General features: G+C 43.6%; 1 protein-coding gene across 4 annotated transcripts in view; it reads left to right on the top strand.

Annotated features, from left to right (window-relative positions):
- The first annotated feature begins 287 nt into the window (after nt 1-287).
- Nucleotides 288-11,220, top strand: part of Spin1 (spindlin 1) — a 65,834-nt gene continuing 54,901 nt past the window's right edge. For 2 of the 4 annotated variants that reach the window (XM_074052423.1, XM_074052427.1), the window contains exon 1: nt 570-699. The gene's annotated coding sequence lies outside the window, so the exon portion shown is untranslated. Of the gene's footprint in view, nt 427-569; nt 700-1,163; nt 1,578-11,220 lie in introns of those variants that run through there. The other 2 variants (XM_074052426.1, XM_074052424.1) reach the window with 2 other exon arrangements.

The raw sequence follows: 11,220 nt of genomic DNA, 5'->3' as shown, positions 1-11,220 counted from the left end.
GCGGTGACGCCGCCGGCCTCTCCGCAGTGCGGCGGTGGAGGAAGGCTCTCTTCAAGGGAGTCATGGAGAGCAAATCCATTCTTTTAAAGGGCTCGCGTCCTGCAGCCCTGAACCGAGACGGCGGAGCGGGGGTGCTGTTCGGCGTGCTTCCGAGCGCACCTTTCCTGCGCACGGCCGCGCCATGTGATCCACCTCCATCCGTCTCCGCGGCGCCCGAGCCTCGCGACGAGTGGCTGCTGACGTCCCAGGACAAAGACGCACGGTTTTTCTTGACAGCCCTCCTACTAGGCGAAAGCGAAACCCTTCCTTTGACCGCCTGCCTTCCGGGAGAAAGCCGCGTCCCTGCGGCCTCAGGGGTACGCGCGCCAACAGCCGCCGCTCTCCAGCGCGCACCTAGCAGCTTCGGGCCCGCGCCCCGCCCTCCAGGTGAGTGGCGCCAGGCCCCGCCCACTCTCGTTGGCCCCGCCCATCCACCGCGCCTGCGTAGTGTGGCCGTCGGCGCCAGGCGCCGGGGCGGCGCGGCCGTCGCAGTTCGGAGGCCGCAGTGCGCGTGCGCTGTGCCGGCTGGGGGGCGGGCGGCGGCCGCGGCAAGGAGCGGGGGTGGGGAGGAGCCGTCTGGCTCGGGCTGGGCCGGCGGGAGCGCGAGTGAGCCACGGCGGACCCGCGGGGCCTGCGGAAGGCGGCCTCAGCGGCCGGCAGGTAAGACGTGCGGCCCGGGTGTGGGTCGTGAGGGTTGCGAGCGCCTCGGTGGCCGGGAACTCAGGTGAGCGCGGCCCGCGGGCCCGGGGCGCATTGTCCGCGGGCGGCGCCCCTCAGCGCCCCCTGCCGGCCGGGCGCGGCGGGCCCGGCGCGGCAGGCTGGGCCTGGGGCGGGCGCGCGCTCCTTTGTTCGTCGCCCCCACCCGGTCCCCGCCGCCCCCTCCAAACATGGCGGCCGCCCCCAGCCCTGTCCCTGGCCCCCGGCCCCTTCGCGCGCGCTTTGTTCGGCGCTGGGCGGGGGTGGAGGGGGGGCGGGGGTGGCCGCCTGCGGCAGCGCGGGCGGGGGAGCGTTGCGTAACCCCAGCCCGTGGGGGGAGGGGCGTGGCGGGACCCCCGCGGCCGGGTCACCCGAGGGACGCGGTCCGGCCCGGAGCCGCCTCTCGAGGCCGGCTACCGCGTTCCTACCGCTGCGGCGCCTTCCCGGGGGCTCCGGGGACGCTCCCTCCCGGTGCGCTCCGTTGGGGGGCGCGGTACCCCATCCTGCGTGACCTTGGGTGTGCGCGCAGGAATGCGCCCGGTGGGTGTGCGGTCGTGGGGACTGCGCAGCGCTGGGGGTCGCGGTCCTCGGCGGCTTCCTGCACGGATGGTGCGTTCTTGGTTTTGCTGGGAGTTCGTTTTGAGCAATGGCTCCAGTCATCAACGTCCTTCCATGCACATCTCAAAGTTTGTTTACGCAATTGTTTTTGTATTGATTTGTTTTCTGTAATGTGTGCATTGCCTTTCGGGTTTTGCAGAGGATTTTCCGTCCGTGTTGAAGCGTTTTTTACTCTTGGCTAGAAGGTTTGGTTGTATAGCGTGTACATCAAAAAGCAATACAAGGTACGTGTGTCTTAAAAAAATTCCGCTGTGTGATGTGACTTGTGTCAATGACTGTTCACACCCAAATGCAAATACCTCAATAACTTTCTTCTCTTCGAATTTTCTGGAAGGAACTCTGCAATCTGAAAGGGTTGGTGGAGAGCAGAGTGCTTGCTTTCTGCATAGCTTTTGTTAGGCAGTGAAAATTAAACCTAAACTTGGGTCTGTACCTACACACACTGAGTACTCTTGTGAACGCTCTTTTAGAGAATGTGAAGTTGTGGAGAGGTCGAGTGAATTGAGGCTTCTTCCTACCTCTCTCTCCCTTAATCTTTGTTAATAGGCAAACACCGAAAATTGCAGTAGCTAGTAGTTTACAGAACGTTCATTATCAGATCTGTTAATTATATATTAAGGTTGCACAGCACAGTATGTTTATGCGAAATTATAGATGGTGTTACTTTCTTTTGAGAAATAAAATAGAGTTCATTTTAAATCTTTTGAGTAGCAATGTAGTTACTACTAAAGTGGTTATGAAATGGGTCAGCACACAGCCCTGTTACACCTTCAGTGTTTTTTATTTTCTTTACTTTTTGTTTGAGTCTGCTGTGTACCTTGGGCTGGCTTTGACCTCCCAGTCCCCCTTCCTGCCTCAGCCTCCCTAGTGCTGGAATTAACAGGGTCTGGACATTATTGCTAGCCATCTCTTGATGCTTAAATTAAGATTAAAAATTTTTTTTTGGTTTATTTCCAGAATTTCATTAGTAAATCCCACCTTCAGCGATCATGGTCGATTGGCTCTAGGATAACCAAAATATTCTGATGCTGGTCTCGAATAAAATTTGTAACATTTACCTATAATGAAGTATGGCGCATATACTTCCGTATGGCACATCTTCGCTCCCATACTTGAAATCATCTTTGGGTTACTTGTAATGTCTACTATCCTGTAAATGCTGTGCAAATAGTTATACTGTATTGTTTAGGAAGAGATGATGAGAAAAAACAGACGATTTAGTACAGACACAAAGTTTTTTCAAATATTTTCTATTAGATTGGTTGAATCCCTGGATGTGAAACCCGAGCGTAGGGAGGGCTGACTTTCCTAATTTTGATCATACCTTTAATTGCCGGTTCAGGACAAAGTAATAGTATGGACTACCAATAACAATTTTGGAAGCAGTGTTGCTTGAGTTGACTTTTTTTTTTTTTTTTTTTGATGCTGGTGCTTAGAGATATTACAGGGAAAATTGAGTCTCCTGGTCCTGTAAGTTTGGGAAATGCACTTGTTGTTTGCTTATACCCTTAGGGTCCTGATTCACATTACTGTATTAGAGGCTATGAGAAATAATTACAGCAGTGTTCAACATATTTTGCCCCAGAACCCTTTCTCTCTTACTGTTGGTGTGGTATCTATGAACACCCTGAGGTCGACTAAATACTACATGTTCCCTGAAACAGCCATCGAGAAATGTGGGACATTGGTGTTATCAAGAACAAAATTACACATCTGGGTGACTGTAATCCTAGCTACTCAGGAGGCTGAGTTCTGGATGAGGCTCCAGGCCGGCCCAGGCAAATAGGTCATGAGACCCTATCTCAAAAATAAAGGGGCTGTGGGAGTGACTAAAGTGGTAGAGGTCCTGCCTCGCAAGCGTGAGGCTCTGAGTTCAAACCCAGTGCCACAAAAAATAAATAAATAAATAAATAAAATAAAAATTACAACACTTTAAAGTTTTTTTTTTTTTTTGCGTTGCTGGAAATAAAGCTCAGGGCCTTTCACATTGCCAAGTAAGCATACTCTAACACTGAACTACATCTCCAGCCCTAAGATCTTAATTGGCTTTATGATTCTAGAATTGTACACCACTTCATTTATTCCATAAAATAGAATGTGTTCTAATGAGCTGAGCAGAAGTTGTTTTGTTGCATTGGGACTTAAACTTAGTGCCTCATGCTTGCTAGGCAAGTGCTTTTACAGCTTGAGCCACTCTGCCAGCCTCTTTTTTGTGATGGGATTTTTCCAGATAGGGTCTCAAAAACTATTTGCCTGGGGCTGTCTTGGAATTTTGATTCTACAGACCTCTGCCTCCTGAGTAGCTAGGAGTACAGGTGTGAGCCACTGGTGCCTGGTGAAGAGGTTGGTTTTGTTTTTTAGGCTTTTTTTTTTTTTTTAATTATATTACTTTCTTGAATTGGGATTTTGTTGTTTTGTCCAAGCTGGTCTGGAACTTCTGGGCTCAAGTGATCCCGTGGGCTCAGCCTCTCCTGAGGTTGGGTCTGTAGCTGAGGGGTTAGTATTTGGTTTCTTAAACAGAAAAAGAGTGAAGAAAGCAGAAGTTACTTTTCTTATAAGGTGGGTAGAGGGAGACAGTAATAGGAAAGTAACTGGTTACCAGGCACCCATGGCTTATGCCTGTAATCCTACCTACTCTGGAGGCTGAGAAGGGGAGGATCTCATTTCCAGGTCAGCTCAGGCAGACAGTTCAAGAGACCCCATCACCAAAATAACCAGACTAAAATGGATTGGAGGTGTGGCTTAAGCAGTAGAATGCTTGCTTTGTAAGTGTGAAGCCTTGAGTTCAAACCCCAGTCCCACCAAAATAAAAGGGAAAAAAAAATGTAAAAAAAAAAAAAAAAAAGTAATTGGTTAACATAAGATTATGCCAGGTTAATTTTTCTTTTATTTTTGGTCCTGGGCGTTTGAAGTTGGGCCCTCGCTCTTGCTAGCTAGGCAGGTGCTCTACCACTTGAGCCACCTTCCCACCCCCCTTTTTGTTTTAGTTTTTGGATAGGATCTTGCACTGTTTGCCTGCATTGGCCTCCATCCTCCTGATTGCCACCTCTGGAGTGGCTGGGGATTACAGCTATGAGACACTGCTTCTGCTTCAGGTTACTTTTTGAGAATTAAAGCTGAGGGAACTTCTTTGTCATGTAGATTGAAACTGGTCTGATGGGGAAATTTGGTTCTGACTTTTCTGAAGGTCAGATAACTGAATTTCAGTTTAGCTAACTTGAGTATGAGTGACTCCAATTTGATTTTTAGTCTGTTTTGTTGGGTCTAGTGTTGAGCCTACTAGAAAACAATGACCTGTAAATTTTATATGACAATGTCCTTACACTGTGTCTTAGATAATGGTGCTCCCTTCCTTGCTGTGAGTTCAGAGGTCATAACATTGATGTAGTTTGTGTGTTCCTGTATATTTTGTGGGTAATATTTCAAATTTGGCACTTAACATATGCTAAGAGAGTTGCTAGTCTTCACTGAAGTAAATGTAATAAGTTCAGTGTCTCACTTTCCACTGGTTACCTGGTTACACACAGTTACAGCTTTACTGGCTGCACTCCTTGTGGTTGGCATCTTTTTTTTCTAGTGTGTTAGAAATACATGAAAACAATAATATTGTGTCTTGGAATGGTAATCATGTTGATTATTTAGCGGTTAAAAATAATGCCCCCAGGCATTTCTTTTGTGGTACCCGTCAACAGCATCATAATTTACCAAGCTGCATTTCAATATAATATTTATTAGTTGGTTAGTTGTGTATTTCCCTTTTCCTGAATGAGAAGTTGGAAAATAACCCTTTTGCCTAATTATTATATTAAATCTGGGGAAAATGGTATTATGATAAGAATGTAGGTTTTGAAGTGACATGGCCATTCAAGTCAGGACCCTCTGGGTTTGAAATCAAGTCTCACTCCTTACTGGTCCAAAGCCACAGTGCCTTTGTAAACCTTCAATACTTAAGCTGAAGATTGGGATGAAACATATCAAGTAAGGCTGTTAAGAGAATTAAATGAAAGGGACTTACAGAACTCCCAGCATAGTTCCTGAAATACAACAGCTGGTGCCAGCAAGTGTTGATTTCCTTTCCTTTCCCTTTTTCCTTTCCCCCTTTTGAACTTTACTGTATTTATTAACATTTTTTTCCAAGTCTAAGCAACTAGCTTGCTTAGTGTGCTTCATCCACCTTAATTTACGTTAGATCTTTACCTGGTGCCTACTTGATGGCCTTAAAATTGCTCTAAGTCCTTCCTAGAACAGGTCCTGTATGACTTACGCACATAGCCAGAGATGGGGAACATATACCTGCATACAGTGAGGGGATTTCATGCTGAAGGATATCTGGGGAGAGAAAGTGGTGCTACACTAGGTCAAGAGTATCAGAGTAGGAGAGGACAGAAATCCTCCATATGGTGGGGACTTCGAGAACAGAGCCATGAGAAGAGAGTTGTAGAAACCATCTAGGATTTGAATCCCAGCTAAACGATAGCCAAACTTAGTTTTAACTCCTGTGTGGGTATGTCTGTCACTTAGGGAGTGAGAAGATTTACCTCATCAGGTGGGTGTAAGCCTAAATGCAGAAATTAATAGAGCTCCTGGCATATGGTAAAAGCCCAGTGGACATTAATGATGATAAAACGACCTGTAATTTAGTATGGCTTGTATGTCTTGGGATGAATTTGGGAACAGATTATGAATTCTCCATTTCTTTTTTCTTTGGCAATACTGGGGTTTGAACTTGGCTTCACATTTGCTAAGCAGGCACTCTACTATTTGAGCCATTATTTCTAGCCTCTCCGTCAACTCTGTGAATTCTACATTTCACATGGTGTGGTCGGTCTTTACTTTTTAGATCAGAGGCACCATTGAACATAGGGCCAGGTCCTATGTTTTAGAGCACGGTGAAAGGTGTGTTGGAGGAACTGCCAGTGAGGACCTCTGATTTCCAGTGTAGTCTTTTAGAGAAGTAGTGGAAGTCTTGGAGGGTGGGGGGAGCAGAAGAAGCAGTTTGTCTGGATTTGGGATGCTCAATGTTATGTTAAATTTGTGATCTATTCAACATGGACATCTTCCAAATGTTTGAGAGAGTAAATGTAAAGACTAGTTAAAGGATTCCCCCCTTCCCCCATGCATGCTTGCTATACTGAGCACAGGCTGTACTACTGAGTTATATCCCAACCCTGAGACTAGGAAAGCATTTAAAAAATACCATTTGGGTGGTCCTGGGGTTGAATTTGGAGCTTTGTTGTTGCTTCTCAGGTGCTCTACTACTTGAGTCATGTCCCCAGTCCTTTTTATTTGTTGAGATGGGATCTTAGGAATTTTTTGCCCCAGCTGGAAAAAAATCTCTGCCTTCTGAGTAGTTATGATTACAGACATGGGTTACTGCTTGGGCAGAAGTTTTTTTTTTTTAAACCAGATTATATTTGTTCATAGTTAAATTACTCAGTTTGCCTGTAGTTATGTTCTTATAACCTAGGTTTAATGTCTGGATCTGTCTGCAAATGATCTCACTTACATCATGTATCTGAATTTCAATTACTAACCTGAGTTGGGTCCTGACTGAGGTGATGAGGAAAGAATGTACTTTTTCCTGCATACAGTGTTGGGGGTGGTTGAATTGCTTTCTCTCTCTTCAGGATCATTGTAGACCCATGGATTTTTATGTATTCATTGTGTTTTAATTAAAGTCATTCTTTTTTCCTCACCTTGTCACAACTTGAGCATGTTGGTCCTTTCAAGCTAATTCTCTTTCCTTTGACATGACACTTTAATCTTTGAAGTTTTTTTTTTTTGCTTTCTGACACGATGTGTGAGGTTTGTATTATGCTTTTCCTGCTAAGTACCTACTGACTGTTTTAGCTCTTTGTGTTGGGATAGATTGTATTAGATGCCCAAGTCTGGGCTTTGAATGTCCTTATTGCTACTAGGATGTCCCTGCTTTCATTGGACAGATTCAGGAAATGCATTTTGATATTGTTTTGATTCTTGAATCCATGTAACATCACAGGGTTTTTACTTTGAGTTTATCCTTTTTTGTCTAACATTGAAAATTTGTGTTCTTACCACTGCTAATATTAATTGCTTTATCCTACACTGTAGACGTAATAGTTTGAAAATAAAAACTAAAGCAACTGTAGGTGTATGTTTGATTTACAGTGCTTTTTGTTCTTATAACGTAAGTACATAAAGCCAGGTGTAAGAATCCCAGCATTTAGGAGGCAAGGCAGGCTCCTGCTTAGAGGCCAGCCTAGGCTGCAGAGCAAGTTTGAGAGTAGTCTGAGCTATGAGACCCTCTCTCAAAAGACATAAACATGTAAAGTTGACATTCTGAGTTATAAAGCTATTCAAAAATATTTTCTCTTAGATAATGTTATTAGTCTGATAATTGTTTACATGAAATCCTTAAAATCCTTAACCTTTAAGGATTGCGTCAATAAAAAAAATTTTCTTTTTGGCTGTTTTGTGAAAGCACGGTCTTGCTAAATTACCCAGGTGGGCTTAGAACTTGCTATGTAGCCCAGGCTGACCTTGATCTTGCAATCCCCCGCCTCAGCCTCCTGAATATTGGGATTATAGGTTCGCACCTCTATGCCCTTCCCTCTTAAATTTTTTTTTTTTTTGGAGCTACTGGGGTTTGAACCATAGGCCTTATGTTGGCTAGGCAGGCGCTCTACCACTTCAGCCACGGACCAGCCAGCTCTTTATTTTTTAATTGTGCTTTTTCACCATGTAAAATATTTATGTGGATGTATATATAGTTCAGAAATCAGAATTGTTTTTAAGAAGTCATATTCACAGTCTCACATTCTCTCCATCATCAGTCCCCTCCTGCTCCAATTATATTAGTTTCTGCTCTGTTCTGGAGTTTCGGTTTTGCAAATAGAAGTATATACATTTATTTCTTTTTCTTATAAGCAGCATTCTATATACACTGTTCTGCTTTTTATTAAATGCAGTTGACCCTTTTTATCCCTGGGTTTTGTATCCAAGGATTCTAGCAACCACAAATTGGAAGTATTTGGGGAAAAAAAAATTGCATCTGTAGCAAATATGTACAGATTTTTTTTCTTCTCATGATTCCCTAAATAATACAGTATAAAAAGAACACAAAGCATTTTCATTGCATTAGATATTATAGGTAATCTAGAGGTGGTTTAAAGCATATGGGAGGATTTGTGTAGGTTATATGTAGTACTACCCCATTTTATGCAAGGGAATTGAGCACTGGAGGATTTGGTGCTGGTGGTGGTTGTGCTGGAACCATGAATACAGAGGGATGACTGTGTTCTGATCACTTTATTAGTAGCTCTACCTTTTTTATGCTGGAACTTATTTTTTTATTTTAATTTTCTTTGGTGGGACTGTGATTTGAAGTCAGGGCTTTTGTGTTTGCAAAGCAGGCACTCTACTGTTTAAGCCACACCTCCAGTCCATTTTACTCTGTTTGTTTTGGAGATGGACCTGTCTCCAACAGTGATCCTCCCAGTCTCAGATTCCCAAGTAGCTAGGACTACAGGTGTGAAACACCAGCACACTGTGGAACTTATTTCTTAATGATGAACATTTGGATTGTTTATAGTCTGTTCCTTTTATAAATAATTGCTGAAGTGAATCACCTTGTGCAGGTATAGCAACTTTTAAGATGGTGAGGTTGTTAGGTAATAGGTAAATACATTCTTAATTTTGTTAGTGTCAAAAAGTTAAATTTTAAGAAGGCAGAGCTAATCATAAAACCCTTATTTAAAACTATCAATAGCTGAGCACCAGTGGCTCATGCCTGTAATCCTAGTTACTCAGGAGGCAGATCAGGAAGATCGTGATTTGAAGCCAGCCTGGGCAAATAGTGCTTGAGACCCTATCTTGAAAAAACCCATCACAAAAATGGCTGGTGGAGTGGCTGAAGGTGTAGGCCCTGAGTTAAAACCCCAGTACTGAAAAAAAAAAAAGTCAATGGCTTCACATTGTTTTGAGAACAAAACATAATCTCAGGAATATCCAGTTATTCCTACTTATCTGTGGAGTGTATTTCAAGACCCCAGCGGATGCCTAAAACCTCACATACCACCAAGCTGTGCTATATATTTTTCTTTTTGGGGGGGTTGGGGTACTGGGTCTTGAACGCAGGGCCCACACCTTGAGCCACTCCACCAGTGTGTAACCTTCCCTTGACTTGGTGTCACTCATTTTAGGAGACCTCTTGCTGAAGTCTTTGTATAGACTCAATGCTTTTTGGAGCAGAGTTGCCATCAGTTGGAACACATTGTTTTGTCTTCCACCAGCACTGATGATGCATTGTGGCTGTAACTTTTGCAGGTTGACATGCAACAGCAAAACTATCCTGAATTTTTCCTTGAAAGAATTGTTCACTGAAAGAAGATTCATTCTTCCCATAGATCTTGACAGTCTTGGCCTATGGTTTTTTAAAAAAATTTTTAATTTTTCTTCTTTCCTTAAGTTTAGAACTTTAACATTTTCACTAAAGGAAGCATTTTGTGGCTTCTCTTTGGTATGTCCAAATTGCCACCGTAGCTATTTTTGTGCTTTGGGACCATTATTAAGTGAAATAGGAATGACTTGAACACAAGCAGTTTGAAATACTGCATAAGTGCTCTGTTAACCCAGATGGCTACTAAGTGACTAGTGGGTGGGTAGTGTATACGATATGGATACACTGTAGACAAAGGATAACTAACATATTTGATAGGACAGAGCAGTGTGACACAGGATTTCAACATGCAAGTCAAAAGTTTGCAATTTAAAGCTTAGGAATTCTTTATTTCTGGAATTTTCCACTCAGTATTTTCAGACCTGAGTTGCCACAGGTAACTGAAACTGCCTGGGAAATGAAACCATGGATGAGGGAGGGCAATAGTTCATGTTTTCTTTCGGCCTGTTCTTAGCCTGTCTGGCATTTCCTCTGCTTTCTTTAATCTGGCCTTTCTGGGCCTTCTTTAGTCTCTTGTGCTCACTGTCCTTTTCTCCCCTAGGGATCTTAGTATTTGTTCTTTTCCTCTGCCTGGAATACTTTGCTTTTAAAAATTATCCATAGTCATCCTTTAGAGTTGGCTCCAGTATCACTTTTTCATGAAATTTCTTTTTGTGACTAGAAGTGAAGAGGTTGGTCTTCACTGATGTCCTTTACCTACTGCAGCAGCCATCAGTTTTCTGAAGTTGAGGAGTTATTTTCCTGACCTCCCTGAAGTCAAGTCCTCTTAGTTCATTTCAAAATTACAGTGTTGTGTTGCCTTATAAAATTAATTGATTTCTGTTTTCGCAAAAACTTTCATGAGCTCCATGAAAGTCAAGATTCTGTTCTTGCCCATAATTTTCTAGTACTTAGCTGAGTAACTTTTTTTTTTTTAATTATTGTACTCCAATAACTGAATTTTGTGAGTGCTCAAACTTCCCTGTGCAGTGGTTAGAATTAAATAATGAGTAAGTTGAGGCTGTGCAATTAAAGGTCTTGGTCTGCTGCACAGGTGTCTGTCAGGTGGTTAGTTGCTTTTTTTTTTTTCCTGATGTTGGGAATTGAACCTGGATCCTTGCACATGCCTACCACTGACCTACACCCTAAACCCTGTAATGTTTTTTCAGAATCACATAGGGTTCAGATAAAAATACAAACACTAGGTTAAAGAAATAAATGGGTCTTTTATTTTTTAAGGGACTTACTACAGCAAATCGAGTTTACACAGAACAGGGCCTGGCTAAGCAGTCTCCATAAAGCTTTAAACTTTATGGAGTTCAGAGGGCAGATATTTAGGAAAGGGAGATGAGTGTAAAGTGAGGAAGAGGAAGAGTAAGCTGGAAGCCTCGGGTGGGCGGGATGGAGGAAAGCTGCACCTCTGACCTTTGCAGTGTGGGTGGCCTGCAAGA

The sequence above is a fragment of the Castor canadensis genome, chromosome 13 (genome assembly GCF_047511655.1).
Source record: "Castor canadensis chromosome 13, mCasCan1.hap1v2, whole genome shotgun sequence".
NCBI lineage: Eukaryota > Metazoa > Chordata > Mammalia > Rodentia > Castoridae > Castor > Castor canadensis.
This window is presented reverse-complemented; position numbering and strand designations above follow the sequence as displayed.